The sequence below is a fragment of the Falco punctatus genome, assembly GCF_963210335.1.
Source record: "Falco punctatus genome assembly, chromosome: 9".
In the NCBI taxonomy this organism is placed as follows: Eukaryota; Metazoa; Chordata; class Aves; order Falconiformes; family Falconidae; genus Falco; species Falco punctatus.
Window position 1 is genome coordinate 5,705,282 of NC_137589.1, and position 16,711 is coordinate 5,721,992.

Genomic DNA, 16,711 nt, shown 5'->3' on the forward strand with positions numbered 1-16,711 from the left:
ACTTTTAGTGATTAATTAGCAGCACTAGGTTTTATCTGTTGAGATTACTGCCAAATCCTCTACTGTTTTAAAAAAGTACTGAACTAAATTGAAGACTGTATGTAATATTTTCAAAATCACTATTCCCCAAGTACAAAGTACTCCACCACGAAGTAGTGCACACAGAAATCTTTTCAGACCCACCTCAGTGAAACGTTCCAAAACAACAGATGAAGATTATAATATTTTAAGTGTATTGATATAAAAGACTATTATCACACTGTTAGATCAGCTAACTAAGGTTTCAATGCACAGGAGAGAAATAATAATTTTGCCATAGCAGTATGCTTCCCTCAACAGCCAGCACATTTCCCTGGGAGTGTATATACTGGCATTTCTGTGCCACTGACCTAATGAGCTTTTCTCTTCCCAGCTCTTTTTCTGTTTCCACAGACATCATGTGAAAACACCAGGAAATTTAAAGCTCTCTAAACTGTCCCCTGACAAGCACTTGCAGTAATAACAAGCTGGGGAATAAATGAAACTCTCCAAGTCCTGATGGAGCTCCTTGGTTTATTGAGGTGGGGTCTTGTACATCAGTTGTGCACAATGTTAATTTTGCTTATTAAGTTCTTAAATAGATCAGCCAGTGTATGACGATGCTGCTCTATTTTAGAGTAAATTCACTCCAGTGCATAATATACTCTCTATGCTTATGCACCAACTCAGCAATACTGACTGTTAAGAAGAGCTACTGCTAATAGTGGCCAAATTCGTAATATTAAGTTGAAAGAAAAAAGTACCTTATTTCCTTATTAAAAATTAGTTTCTTATTAAAATGTATAGGAATCAAAGTAGAAAATTAAAAAAGCACAGCAAAAGTGCTAGCTATCACAAATCTCCACTAATATATCATATTATGTTGTCTACTTACTCTTTCCTTTCCCTAGAGTATGAAATTTCATAAGTCACACAATTCTTTCATTACCATCTGCTTAATAATGAAGATAAATGTTATAAATAGGGAATAAAGTCATTATAGAGTCCCCAATAATGAGACAAGGGATAATAATCATGCATGAATTACATTGCAGAGTAGCTAAGATAATTTTTCAGATTACAGTGTTATTGTAATCCTTTTTACATACATTATTTCTAAAACATTTTCTCAATGCACAAGCATTACTTAGGTTGCAAACTACAAGCATTTAATCATACGTATAGAATTTCAAATAAACATTAAAAACATGCTAAAAATCCATTCATTAAATAAAAATAGGTTAACCAAAAGATAATATTTATAATCTTTCTAGACTATCTTTTATAATTTGCATGTCATTATTAAAATTATTTTAACACTACATATTTTAAAAATCGCTCACTAGTACCAAATTGGTCTGTTCAGTTTATAGAGACGTTTGCACACGTACAGTAAAACAACGGCTTTCCTGAAAGCGAGCAAACAAATGTTTAACTTCACACTTACATTCCAGGATTAATCTGGCAGCTTTGGGTTCACTGACACTTTTAGAGCATGTCTTCAAACCATTCCTTCCATCTTCACTTCACAAGTTTTCCCCTTATTCCCCTCCTACTTCTCCTCAGACTGACATGAAATGTAGGCTTTTCTTTCAGGGACCCACCTTCATAACCTGCTGAACAACCAACCTGCCTCCACCCCAGGCAAAAAAGAAAACAAGTTATACTTCCTCCACCCAGGCCTCCCACTGCTCCTGCAAGATCATTACGGCTCTGCATGTCATAAACTGAGTTCTAATGTTTTTCACAACAGCAATCCCAGAGAACATGGATTTTTGTTAAAACACATTTTATTTCTACTGTTTCTTGCTTTATGGTATAAGCAATGCTTCTGGCACTATAGAAATTATGCAGTCAAACAGTATCAACAATACACTGAAGTTATGTATGTGTTTTCAGGCAAAATTAGCATTGAGGGGAATATCTATTCAGCATTTTGTTTTCAAGTTTATGTATTTAAGTTTGTCTTTAATTTTCTCATATTACTTCTGAAAGCTCTCAAAATACCTGCTAACAAATGTTGATGTTCCTGGTCAGGTTATGCTGAAATAATTTCCCATTTAATCATCCTGAAGGGTGGAGACATGACAAAAACCCTTTGAAATGTGATGTTGCAAGAAGTACTGGTTTATGGGCAAGCTAATTGTTATTATTCTTATTGTCCGTTCCAGCGGTGCTTCCACAAAAGGGTGTTCAGAAAGAGGATTGATAACAAAAGACAGTGTGTTTATCATTAGTGGCAACCCCAAGTGATTAACAAGTTTCTGTAAACACCAGTGGTGCTTGTTGGTGGCACATGGCAAAGGAATTGTCAATTGTCAGTTCACTGCACCTTGAATTGCTGTGAGGCAGCATTAGTGACTCTAGCATGGAAAATTCCTATCCGACATGAATAAGAGGCAGGATTTCATAGGTAGCTATACGTTGTCTGCTGGCTTTCCTGTGGTTGTTCTCTGCTCCACAGAGTCTTGATCTACAAACATCAGGCTTGAAAACATTAGGCATGTGAAGAGCTGGAGTGAACAGTTGCAAGGTCAGGGACTGCATTAGTAGCCCTGCCTTTTTATTCTTTCTTTTTTTATGAAGTTAGTGATCCAGAAATCAGAAATCCAAGCCTCCAGCATTTTTATACCACCTTAAGCCACTGTTACTGATCAAAGCAGAATTCCACAGCTCAGAAATAAATTACCTGTATTCTGAGCTTTTTCAGGTTATAAAGTAAAGTACATGAGTAGATTTGGCAGTGTGAGTAATACAGTATGTGAAATAGATCTGTTTTATTTCAGATAAGAATTCAAGATGGAAAAGATCTATAGTGAAGCTCAAAAACTAAAAGATGTGAAAACAGTTGTCATATCCCCTTTTCCGTGGTCTCCCCAGCCTACTTCAGAATATAGAAAAACGAAAGTTCATCAAATCAAAGTTTTTTGTTTTCTAAGGAAAAGCACACTAAGAGGGCCATTGTAAAATTCATTGCCTATAGACAAATTATGCAATGTTTTTGTTTAGGCTCTCTGCCATGAATTTAAGAACAGGGATCCTGTGGGAGCTCAGGAAAACACAACCCTGGTAATATATCCTCACTTCTGCTAGCCACATTATTTGCTCATAAACAAAAACTGAACTTGTATTTGGTGCTGTTCCATTTCTGAAGCCAAGGCCTGAAAATGCCACAAAGAAAATGAAGAAGCTGCCCTGCAAAACAATTGTCTGGCACAAACTTTGGCGAAAACAACCTTCTGGTAGTTGACTGAGTTCTGATTGTATATTTTTTTATTAATATGTGCAAAGGAGAATCCCTTTGTTTGGCTAACTTGTGTAAGGTTTGCAAAGCCATGCAGACAACTTTACTACTCCCAGAACCATGAGTCATGTGAAATGAGGGCAGCGACATACATGCTAACAGACAGCAGCCACACTCTCTGATCTCTGGACCTAGAACAACTCTGTCTGACAACACTGACATTATATCTTTGGGTCAGTTTTCTGACCTGACCCACTCTACATCTGAATTTGGATACGCTCAGGTCCTATCCCAACTATCCCAGTCAGCACCTACCCACTGCAAGCTGTTCCCACCTATGCAGATGCTGCTCTTCTGCTCTGTTTCAGGCTGAAGTAAAAGCAGTTTGCATAAACCACTAACTGTGAGAGCATTCCTCAGCTACGGATGGGAGAAATAGTACTTACATCAGGCTGCTTTACTGTTATATTTGCTGGAATTCCCTTGCGGTTTCTCAATCACGCTTCATGCTCATCCAGGGAGAAACTGTCTTGATCAAAAGAGGATCTAATCCAGGAGGACTGGAAGACTCAAACTAGGGGGAAAACACAGCTCAGACTTGGTAAGCTATGTACCAGGTTAATGAGTTAGGCTTTTCAGCAAGATCCAAATAATTTGTCACGAGTGATCAAAGTTAATCCTAGTAGTGTTTGGTATACTTACCAACCACGCACTACTCTGACATGGTAGTTTCTTATATATTGAACACATGGTACCTTAGGTATTTATATAAGAAAATTTAGTTTGAGCTCATTTTACTTTATGGTATAAATACTGCCAAAAAAAGACAAAATACTTTTATGTTCCTTATTTTCACATGATTGATACTACACAAAGCATTGCAAAGCTCTGCTGAAGCACTGAGCATACCATTATGCACCAGCTACTCCCAATAAGTAAGAGAAGAAAGGTGGGGGGGTGTTTAGAATTTTGCTCTTCTCTGATCTTGATATAACTAATGCAAAATCATTCTTAGTTTCTGCATATTAGGACAATATCATAGAGATCTGCAAGAACAACTGACCTATGATAGTCCTTCAGCCCTTGTTTTCTAACAAATACTGAAAGAGCAAATATTAAGATCTGGGAGGGAAAATATAATCCTATAATGAGAGTTAGTAAACATGTAACAATTTAGAAGTGCAACTTGATGGGAAAGGTGTTGCTTAGCAACATCAGCAGCTGGATCTGCTGTAAAATCGTGATGTTACTTGGCAACAGAAAGCTGAGCTGGCCTTTTGTGAGAGTTGTGAAATAGTATTTAGCTGCCCTTCCCCCACGATAACCAGACATTCCCTATCGCAATCCTGAAGATAGGGTAGGACTGAGGATTTAAAAGACAGCCAGTGAGACAGCTCTGTGGTGCATGCAGCCCAGCCTTGACTGATTCACTCAAGTATGAAGGAAAAGACAGACAGGGACTCCAAGTACCACCAAGTGCCACTAAGAGACAAAGGAACTTTTAAAAAAAACAGATTAAGAAAATTAAAAATTAGCTAAAAATTGGAAGAATAATTTTTAATCAGTATAACAACCTGGCCTGGTAAAATTTGATCTCTGGCATGCTTCCATTGCTTCCAATCACAGCAGTGCAGCACTTCATGGCACTTTTGCACCTCAGATGCCAGTGCACCATGGAAGTCTAACTGGCACCAGAGGTGGTCAGGCTGCAAAATCACAGAGTTGAGGAAGGAAGTGAAAAAGAATTACTTTGCTACAGTGTGAAACCTGGAAAAAAACTTTGTGATCCAAAAGTATATTGGCTTCTGATGAGGTTCAACCCCTTCATATAGCCAAGATATTTGGAAAAAAATTTGTGTGCACAGTAATGAAATACTTGGATATGGTGGTGAAGTTATAGAAAGATGTGACCACCTTACTATGCATAGTACCCTTAGAAATTATTTTAGAAAGCAGTGAGAGACATCAAGTGCCTGCAAGACTTTACCTCGTTTTAGTCTCTGTACAGATAGTCCCTCCACCCTCCTTCAGATCTTTTAGTCTAAACATTCACAGCACAAAAGGTGTAGAAGACTATGCATATTTCTTTGGAGATTACTTGATTTGCCCAAGGTGAAAAGAAAAACCCCGCCAAGTGGCAGAACTAGGATGTCAGCACTGGCTTCCTCAGCATGCTCCAGCTGTCAAACTATGCTGGAATTTGAGTCAGTGTCATTCAAACCTCCATCAGGAGCTACCCTTCCTAAACCAACATAGACGTGCTAATTGGTTTTATTTTACATTCTATCTAGGAATATTTTCCCCATTAAAAAAATAAGTCTGTCATTCCAGCTTAACAGAACTTTCATAGTACTATAGCGTTTCACACAATAAAAAAAAATTATTCTGGAAATCTTAGGTGGGATTCTGTTGCCTAAAAGAGGTATCTAGCATCACACCGGACATGTAGGGTATTCAGCTTCTCCTTTAACTGCCCCTCTGGAAGGCATGCGTCTCAGGTAAATTTTGTGTTTTATCTGCTATTTTCACAAGGACATTCCCACCACTGTGGGGTGTCTAAAATGGTGCTTGCTGCCTACATCTGTGGATCTGAATAAGCTTTCTCTTGTGCATTGAGCATCAAATGTCTCAAGCACATATATATTCCCTTTTGTTTTCACTGATTGCAGGTGTCAATGCAGAGGACCTAGTCTTTAAAAGTGACGCCAAAAGTATTTCATAAAATAGATATAATCAAAAAAAGTAGCATCCAAGTATTGGAACACTTCTCTTTCCAAACCACATTTGTACTAGCAGTTTTGTACCAGATTCCATATGCAGCAGTTAAGGCTGTTGATCCTGACAAAACTCACAGCTCTGTGCAATGGCACTGACTATGCACATGCAGTATCTGGCTATGGAGAGCTGGATAAAGGCTTCATATTTAAGTTCCTAACACCACAAACAGCTAACGGGGCTTGGGAGCTACAGGGAAAGCTGGCTGACATAGCTCACCTGGTTGGTCTGCACCTATCATTGTGCAGGACTGCAAATTATTTACTTATAATTACTGCCTGCCTTTTATATACAGCTGATTATGAAAAATATCTCCCCCATACTTGTATTATAAGATATATATGACTGTATATTCATGTCCATAGCCAACTTGGCAGATGGCACATGTGTTTTCACACTCTAAATGCACACAGTCATCCACTCAAAGTGAAGGATCCCTGTTCCTAAAACTCAAAGCTGAGACAGGAAGAACACTACTCTGACTTGGGGCAGCTTTGGAAGCAGTGGTGGGAGTTCTGAGGCAAAGGGTGGTTTTCCAGAACCTGCACCTGCTAGTGCTCTGCTACCCGATTGGGTCTGCCTGCCATGGTGTTCAGTCACAGCACTGGGGATGGTGGGACATGACTCAAAGGGACAAAAATCCATGTTATAGTTGAGGCAAAATATAAGCAGGGGGAGGACCAATCAGTTTAACACATCTTTAGAGGCATTAAATAAAGTATGGGAAGAATACCTTACAAGGTTGTCACAGCACTATCAAAGCTAGCCAGCTGCAACAAGGCTTTTACCATCCCAGACCAGGTTAACTTCAATAAGTAGTTCCCACATCTTGCCCCAGCACAGCCACCAACCCCCCACAAGGTTTCTAAGGTTCCTCTACTGCCTGTGCTGTTCCTTAATCCTCTTCAGGCCAGTCCACCTTGCTTCTTGCCTCTGCTGCATCCAGATTCTCTCTTCATCCAGGGCTCTCTCTTCCAGCCAGCCTCTCCTCATCCAGGCCCCCTTCTTCTCCCAGGGCCTCTCCTACATCCAGGGAACACTCTCCCCTCCCTCTGCTTCTCCTGATTCTCTCTTCATCTGCTACTTCTCTTCCATACTCCTTAGAGCTATTTAACTACTTAGCAGGAACCAGCCACAGCTGCACATTATCCACATCAGCCAACCCACCACCCCTGAAGCCAGCCCACAGCTGTATATTATCAGTGTTAATTAACCTGCCTTCCTTCCTCTATAATTCCTCTACACAAGGTGAATTATTTTTTGCCTCTTTCCAGGTCCTTCCTCCTTTAAACTATATTCTTGCTTTCCTCTCTGTAGAGTTAACCTATTTCTTCTGTCTATGCATTCTGGTTTTTCTCCTCCCTTTGGCCAAGAGACTCAGTGGAAATACAAGGGAGCTGCCATAAGGTCTGGTTTTCTGACAGCTGATGAGAATGGCAGAGAAGAGGCAGGGCATAAAGCTGCTCAGAAGGTAAGAGATTCCTTCCTTCTTGTGCTCCTTTAGCTGTGGAGTCTGAACCAGCTGTCAGCACCTATCTCTCCTTAATTGTGGATGGCAGCAGTATTTCATCTCCCGCTTTCGGAGGTGTGTGTGTTGACATGTCAGAGTTGGCAGGTTGCAGCTGCTTTCTGGGCTTTATGCTAACACACCCTTCATACCCACACAAATATCACGTGAGAGGAGGACTCATTCTTGGGCTTCTAGAAAGTGTCTAACACTCAGAGACTTTCCTTGTGTTGAGGGGAGAACACATATTGATTTTTTGTGCTGGCCCAACACAGGTACATAATCATGTAGACACGCTCACACACATACATACACATGTATATATTACATATTATGTATACATAAATGCATATATGCTCTACAGGTTATATCCTTCATCCTCAGTTAGAGACCATTTAGCCTGAAGCTGTGTTTCACAATTTCATGATACTTGTTTGATCACTGGGTAAGAATAAACTATATTACAAACTCAGCTACTGAATATTTAGCAGTGAACAATATACTCACTCCAGAAGCGTTATGTTCTACCAGTAGTGAGGGCAGGCTATGGAAAAGAAGTCTCTCAGCAGAATTGCACCTCAAGACAACTTGTTAACAGACTGACTGGCATCAGGTTTCAGACTCTAGTCCAAGCAAGTATACTAGATCTTGGCAGGGCCAACTCTGAGAGCCGAGTCACTGACCTCTGAAATAATTTTGTAGTAAAGATAGTATTCATAATGCCATTAATCCATGTTTAGAAAGATGCTGAAGTTGGCTGAAAAAAATATTTACTTTGAAATTAAACTTGGTGAGTCTTCTGCACCTTGAAAATAGTTGTATTAAGTAAGCACAATGCTTATATTCATGTTCTTTAAGCATTCAGGTAGGATTACTTATGCAAATTCTTCACTAATTCACAAAGCAGGATAACATGCTGACATTTTACAAAAGTACAAATTGAGGCACAGAGTGGTTGAACAATTAGGCCATTAATATCTTGTGTAAACCTGGACTAAGCAGGGAACTAGGGCTAGTGTTCAGCCCTCATAATATCAGTACAGAATGAAAATGATTACTGGCTTGATTTGGCATTACTGTTCTAAAAGAATAGGTCATATTTTACATGGAATATGTACTGGATTAGGGACTTTTCTCAAGGATGTTACACTGATTTAGCCCTGCACAAAAAGACCCCGTCACATTTCATGGGATCATGATTGAAATGCTTCCTTAGGCTTATTTGTAAGGGCCAGACAAAAGCACTTTTGTGCACAGTAACATCACAAAGGTATCATTCGAGATATTGCAATTTAAAAAAAAAAGGAAATAAAAACATAAGGCTAAAATAATTTTTATGTCCTTTTTTTCCAAGGATACTAATTACATAATAATAAGAATGCTTCCTTGCTGACATCACCATTGTTTTATAATGTTTAAAATGATGTAATGGATGAATGTTTAAGATGAATGTAAATTATAAACCTATTTTCCCCTTGACTCCTTCGATTCAATTAACTAGGCATGCAAAACAAGATTGACAAGTCAAGTTAAAGACGTACTGTATTATTGTACTCTAAATTGGAGCTCTTGATATTTGCCTTTGTGGTACTGGCTTTCTTAAAACATGACCTGTTGGTGGGAAGTGGTCCTAGTGATCCATGGTGGTTGGTGGAGATAAAGTTAACTAAGCTGCTCACTGTTGTTACAGATGTCACGAGTCTTCATCCTTTTGACGGACAGACCTAATCAGCTTCAACTAATGACAGATTTAAATTCATATAACATATTGCTCTGTCCAGCTGGGTCTACACTATTTATATTCCTGTTATCATTTTCCACTAAAATAAACAATATCCAGTTTCAGAAGTTCACTCTTAATTTACAGGTGTATTTTTCCATTAGCATTTCTTCATCATTAGTGAATATGTTAGTTGCAGGCTTTACAATACTCTAACGCAACTCAATTTTGATTTGGAGAAGGTTCCCTGGAGACCAGGCTTGCCAAATAATTGTTGTTACACATAATTAGGCACTACATTGACATTTTTAAGCAGGGATTGTAATACTGAATGAAAATTTGGGAAGAAAATCTTCAGAAATCATCTGCAAATGGCTGCAATATTGGCTTCCTCAGTCTGCAAATAGTCTGGTTCATAAAGATGTGAATTTCCCCTTTCATCTCAGTAAGATTTTAACATCAAAATTGAATTACATGTTCAGGACATCACCTATAGTTATTTTGATTTTGGTCACTACAACAGATAGAACTTGACAGATGAACAGATGAAATTTGATTCTGCAGTTAATTTCTATTTACCTACTATTTATCTATGTCTACTGTCATTGATCGTTTCATCCCTAAGAAAATAATAGAAGGTAATGAACTGATGGAAATAAGCAACATTGCCTTAGTTCTTTCCGGCTGCACCTATGATGTCTATAACCTTAGCACACAGTACTATCACTGTAATCCAGTGACTGGATTCATATATGGATGTGGACTCAAAAGTAAATATGACAATTCACTGGGGTACAAAATCTCAAGAGTCAGCACCGGTATCTTAAATGATGCCAGAAGACCAGTGCAGAGTGGAAAGTAACACTCAGTTCTTTTGGCTTGACATATTTTTCTTGAGATTTCATCTTTCAGATGGAAATATTGCATGTTTATGCAAGCCTTATGACTGTTTCTTTTGGATATTAGACATCCAAGTGCCTTTTTATATTGCATGTCCTTGACTTGATAGCAAAAAAATGCCTTTTCTTCTTAGAGCAGGAGCTAATATTCAAAATAATGCCTAGGATGATGCTATACGCAAGTTCACAGATGGAATTTTTGTCTCCCAGTTATATCAACTGTTTTTAACTCATCACAAAGCACTTTGATATATTAATAAATGAAAAAATAGAGAACTTCTACTCAACATAAAATGATGACAGAATGCAGGGAACTAAATATCAGTCAAATATTTATCCAAATATATCAGTCAAATCAGTCAAATATCCAAAAAGTGGCTACTAACCATATTCCAGTTCAGTGGAATAAGCACAAAATAAGGCCTACAATTGTTTGTCTAGTTTAAAGTTCATGTATGGTTGATGTATATAAAATACTGCCTTCTGTAATTAAAGGGCTAAAGTGGATCAACACTGGTACTTCTTGCATCCAGATGTGATTCTCTTGTTCTTGTATGAGCAAACTCTTAAGGGTTACTGGGTGAAGTCCTGTGCATCTAGAAAGGAGTAATATTCTTCTCTGAAAACCGTGATAGCCTATAGGTTGAATCAAACTTCTTTAAACTTCAGGTGTAAGAATAGAACTTGCCATAGAAAGATACGATGAGACTAGGATATGTTAATGCAAAAGGCATAAGCACAATTTCCAAAACTCTTGAAATCTTTTTAGCAATAGGAATGGTTTAATGGTGCCACGGTTCAAATATTGGGCTAGTAAGTCTTAATACAGAGACTATTTCATGTATGACAATTAAGAAATGTTAAGGTTAGTTTATTAGAATGCAAGAACATCTCTGTGCTCAATGTTTCTGCCACACATCACCTTTGGATGTGAACACTGCAATTATTCAAAAGTCCACCAGAGAAATGGAAAAAAAAAAACCCCAACTTTATGAAGACCATTAATTTAAACCTCCTGCCCCCTTGCATCATGCAGATATTTTCATATGGGTTCAATAAAACTGTGCAATGCTCCAAATGTGTGGGTAGAATCAGCTCTTTCTCATAAAGAAAGTGTTTAAGTATAGTTTTCGGTTTACAGTTGGAAGTGGCATGGAAACTGTGAGTTTTGGGAATGGGAGACAATGTAACAAGTAGGCATGCAACTTATTCCAGCAGTTAATGATAATTGCTGTAGTTCCAACTGTATGGATATGCTGTATATATAATACACAGACAGATACAGAAATATAAAGCAAAATCTTTATAGTCTAATCAAAAGCTTTTTCATGAGGATGAAAAATAGGGCAACAGCTCATATTATACTAGGCTAACAGTAACAAAAGTGAAAGCTATGTATCACACATGTATCCCCCTGAAATGTTGGAGAATTCAGCCTATACCATGCTAAAACCAAAATGGAGCACATTAAAATCCAGGCATATAAACTAAAAACTGCAGATTTATTAAGCTGTCCTGTAAAATCGGGATTTTGATACGCATGAACTGCTTTTTTGTACATTTTTTCCCCTTTCCCTTAACTGCAGCAATCTTTGTGCTTCTGGCATCAACTAGGAGTTGCTAACAATGTCAGAGTTTGTTAACATCAAAAATTGTTTGTGCTTCACAAGATCTAGACACATCCTCTCTGCCTCTTTTGGAGGGCGAGTGAAAACCTGACATTAAACCTTAAGCACACAGAAATGGTGCTGTTTGGCTGACACTTCACAGATTCATCAAAAATAGGGCTGAGGGACATAACCCTCCTCTATTTTAGTGTCTATTTCCCCAAAATAGTTATATCTTTTACAGTTCTGCTGGAGGAAGCATGTTTTGGGAATGGGAGAAAATATTCTGAAATCATATTTCCCAAAGAATCCCTTTGAAAATATATGCCAATTTGTCTAACTTGATCAATTCCTCAGTCAGATCTGTTCTGCAGAAACAGCTATAGCATTGGTTCAAGAATAGTTTCCTGTTTTCTTTCATTGTCTCTAGGGAGATTATCTCATGGTCCTGCTTTCTTGCTCACAGTTACACCAGTCCTGCTCCCTGCTAAAATATTTCTGTTGAAAATATGGCAACCAGTCGTATTTTTAAAAAAATGTATATTAGCATGATATCTATCACATTGTGTTTTGATAGCAAGAAAAAGTGTTTACACTATACATTCAATCAGGTTGCCATGAACAATCTTTTCTGATTCCTTATATTCAGAAAAGCAGACTTCATCTAGATAACAAAACAAATTGTTCTTACCTTTTGTTTATGTGCAGTCCTATAAAATTCTCTGCAGCACGCTGTTTGTACGTGAAGCAAACAAACATATCCTAATCCATTTGCAAGGACTCAGAGCTGGCTGAGTCTTGGGTTTGACCAAGAACCAAGAGTGCTAGCTGGATTATATGTTTGCTGTGAAACCACATAAGTGGAAGAGTCTGTCAAGTTCTAATTGGCATTTTATGACAAATTTAATTTGGTAAGAATATATAATTCAGTATTTTGTCAAATTTGCTCAGGCTTGTATATTCTGCATATGTATCTTGACCAACAGATATATTTTCATAGTATCCTGCATTCAACAGCTTGTAATGAAAACATACAAAAATTAAATCAAACTTTGTTTCACCATGTGATTTTTAGAAGCCAGTTCTTAAAAAGGGTTATGCAATGAAAAATAAAAACTATGATCTGTGATGGCTGTACTCTTATACTAGCTGTCAGCAGTGCGAGTCTTCAAACCATTAGTTTCTGCAATTGCATGTAGAATCAATTAACTGCATTTAAGCTATTCATTTAGTTTTAAGCCTAGATCATAGATGTAGGGTAAATTTTTACTCTTTTTGGACTTGTTATGAACTTAAGGAGCTTCTATAAACTTTGTTCTACTGGCATCAGAGAACACGAAAGCTTATCTGAAAGTCTTCCGCTCCCACCTCCCCCAGAATGAAGGCTCATCTTTCCAGAAAAAAGATCAGCAGTCAGTATGAAGGCTTGGTTTGACTTCCCTCACTGAAAGAAGCATAGCACTGATTAAAAGAAGCCCAATGTTACAGGTCGATCATTCTCTAATGATGCCATAATAGATTATAGATATAAGAGAATTTTAAAGACAACTTCAAGTGGTAAGAAAGGAATATACTCAATATTCTTCAAAAATACCTTCCCCCCATCCAGCTGAATGGAAGTTACCAATGAAGACAGGGACCCTACTACAGTCTGCAGATTTCACAACCCTGAACCTTCATAGAGATGCCCCTCCCTCAGCCCTTCCTTTGCTGCCTGCTCTGGAAGTTCTCCAAACTATTACTTCTATTTCTATTTCTATCCTGCTTGATTTGTATTAACCCCACAAAATAACCAGTAAGCAATTTACAATGTAAACTATTTTTCTGTATAAGGGGGAAATGGTTTGTAGGCATACTTGTGAGTATGAAGTATAATGTTGGAACTGGGGACGTTTATTTTACTTCTTATTTGCAGTAGGCTGTTGGACTGGCTTTGAAAAGGTGTCCTTTCCAATCATCCTCACAAACCAGTGCCCATGTGACAATCCAAGCACAACCACTCATTGACAACTTGCTTTACCAATAAAATAACCAAGCTATAATATAACTTTGATCAGCTTTTTCCTAGACTAGGTTGTTTTCCAGAGCTTGCCCTGGGATTGTCAAAACACTTGATGAAAAATACTAACTAGGTAATTCTGGAGCATGTGCAAAGTGATTACTGATCTCCTTAAGCTAGGGTATCCAAGCTTGTCATTGTCGCAGATCTCTGTTGTAAAGACAGAAAAATGCATGGATGTAGATGTAGATGCAGATGTCAATGCAGATGGCAGGTTACTGAAAACTAAGCCAATAAGGATTAGATCTTCCATCCATAGGCCCATCTGACTTTACTGGCCAACTACCAGCCCTTCTACCTTTTTCCTTTCCAAAATCCCTTTAAAATAAGATTTACAGATATACGTATTACCATCTACTTCATTAATCTCTGAATCTATAGCTAAAGAGTTGTGACATGAAAGGATGGATTTTTTTTCTTAATTCCTACATGTATAGCAGGTTTCTAACCCATCTCTTGGGATGTGTAAAGGGAAAAAGTTCTACTCCTAAGATAATTAGCAGCTTGATCCTGAATACCTGAATCATCAGAAACAAATTCAAGCTATAACCGCGCTATTTTTTGAGTAAGATCAGATTTTGGAGGGAGTACCAACTTTATGATACAGATAGAAGTAGGTCTGCCATTGTCATCTTATGTCTGTCATAATGATTGTTAGTTTCTGCCTGAAGATAAACCTATCTTTTTAAAGGCAGTTACTTGAAAAATAGTTTCCAGAACATACCAAAACATTGTAGTAATATAAACCCTGTTTATTAAAAAAATCCAGAGATAACTGAAGTGGCCATGGTCTTACATGTTGACAACATATTTCACTATAATGTCATCAATGTTCAAAATAATAACATAATCACATTCTTGTTAGCCTCAAACTAGTGAGGTATTATTTTAATCTGATTAGCTCTCCCAGTGGGAAAGGCTAGAAGTGACCTTCTATAAAAGCTTTGGGTCACCAGAGACAATATTCTGCCTACAGATGTTCAGTGTTGTGTTTTACAGTTTGAAGCAAACTTTGCTATGCAGGAAAGGACAAAACATTGTAGTCAGTTCTCACTTAAGAGCATCGTCAAACATCTACATAAGAGTTAGCTTATTTTATCTCTGAAATTCTGCATGAGAAACACACTTTGTCATTACACGGGAACTTAAAACCAACAAGCAATGCTTTCTGAAACAAATCCTTAGAACTGTTTTTGAAAAAAAGAATAACAGTGGAAGAGAGCCATACTTAAAAACTCCAGCATTTGCAAATTGCTATTACAGTCTGTAATGTTGTAACATGTTTTTAAAACAGCTATTTTAGGACATGCACACTTAATGATCAGACTCTTGGTCTTAGAAAGAAACTGACTAAACAGACATCATCCTGTAGACTACTTTATAGGCTATACGGATTGCAAAACAAGTTATACAAGAGATCATGAAACTGTAGAACCTCAAAGGACAAACTTGTTTCTGGTAAGGAGAAAAGTTTCTTTTACTTGTTAGACACTCCCTTTGTGTTTTTTTTTTTTTTTTTTTTTTTAATGTCTAAAACATAATTAGTAAACTGTTTTGAATCTAGGCATTTTTAAATTTAAAGAACTAATAAAAAAACACTTACCCAATTTTCCTTTAGACTAAAAATGAAAATGTACCACTCTGTCCCTGATTTTTATAACCTTCTGCACTCCTCCACTCCTAGCTGGTGTATGGATCTCCTTTCTCCCTGGATCACATGAAAGTGTTCTATTAATGTGAATTGGCTTATGTTTGAGAACACTATGCTGGATAGCTATGAAGTGTAAGGAATCTGACCCAGGGAGCTGTAGAGCTATGACACATCAGCTCTTCACGGGAATTCTCAGTTGCTGGATGAGAGTAACCCGAGATAGGTCCGGTACACTGGGTGCAGGCTGCTGCTGTTGTTGTTAGTATACTGTTTGCTTTAGGCAGTGAGACAAGTTCCATGATACACCAATATATCTGGAATTTTCCCTCTGGCTTTTCACTCCAGGACTGTAACCACTAAGTGTCAGGCTGTCTTTCTCACCTGACTAACTCAGTAAGCGAAATCTGGGAAAATGAATCAGTTTAGCATGTGACAAATGTATATAACCACAGTATGGCTAAAGGTGATAGCTGCCTTAAGAAAACTATTGCAAGTCTGCACTGCTCCACATATTTCCTGAGGAATGCTTTGCTGGAGTTCTGAATAAACATTTGAAGTCTGGGAATGCTAGTAAATTACCTGGCAGGAGGGAAAGCAGGAAAAACAAGTATTCTGCCTCCTTTGCATTCTTCATCCCTTTGTCCCTGTTAAGTTTTCTCTTGCCCACAGGGTCAGAAAAAAGGGAAAGCAGCTCATCTCTTCTCATGATGGGTAAGATGGAACTTCAGACTACTTGTTTGGATGTAGTGCTTTAAGTTAGAGTGTTACATCTGTGAGCCTTTCAGGAAAAAAACACTTCAGTGTAGAATTGTCTTAACTGTAAAACCCCAAAGCATGTGCCACTGGAATAGGAAACCCACATCAATCATAGAAATGACTTCTAAGTAGTGTGTTTTCAGTTACATGGTACTTCTGGAAAATCCTCCCTTGGAATATGTTATTTCAGAAAAGAAAAAAATATTTCTTTCATGATAAGTTGTGCATTACGGGCCTTTAGAGCACATGTAATAAAAATATATTCACATTAGCACAAGATATGAAGAAATGATTGCTGTGATAGGATTAAACCTGTCACAGTGCTTAGGTTTGAGTCAATTGTTTGCATGGTCTTGGCGATGTCTAATAGGTGATAACTTCCAGAGATTGCTAGAAAGAAATGTGAATTGCTATGAATTTCCTGGGAATACAGAAATTATTGGCATATAAAAATGTCAATGTCCAAAAAATTGCC

General features: G+C 37.8%; 1 protein-coding gene across 8 annotated transcripts in view; it reads right to left on the reverse strand.

Annotated features, from left to right (window-relative positions):
• Window positions 1–15,520, reverse strand: part of TACC2 (transforming acidic coiled-coil containing protein 2) — a 146,099-nt gene extending 130,579 nt beyond the window's left edge. For 5 of the 8 annotated variants that reach the window (XM_080401490.1, XM_080401489.1, XM_080401492.1 and 2 more), the window contains exons 1-2: window positions 15,433–15,520; window positions 1,466–3,836 (exon numbers count right to left, since the gene is read on the reverse strand). The gene's annotated coding sequence lies outside the window, so the exon portion shown is untranslated. Of the gene's footprint in view, window positions 1–1,465; window positions 11,964–15,432 lie in introns of those variants that run through there. The other 3 variants (XM_080401487.1, XM_080401488.1, XM_080401486.1) reach the window with 3 other exon arrangements.
• Between the last annotated feature and the right edge of the window lie 1,191 nt (window positions 15,521–16,711).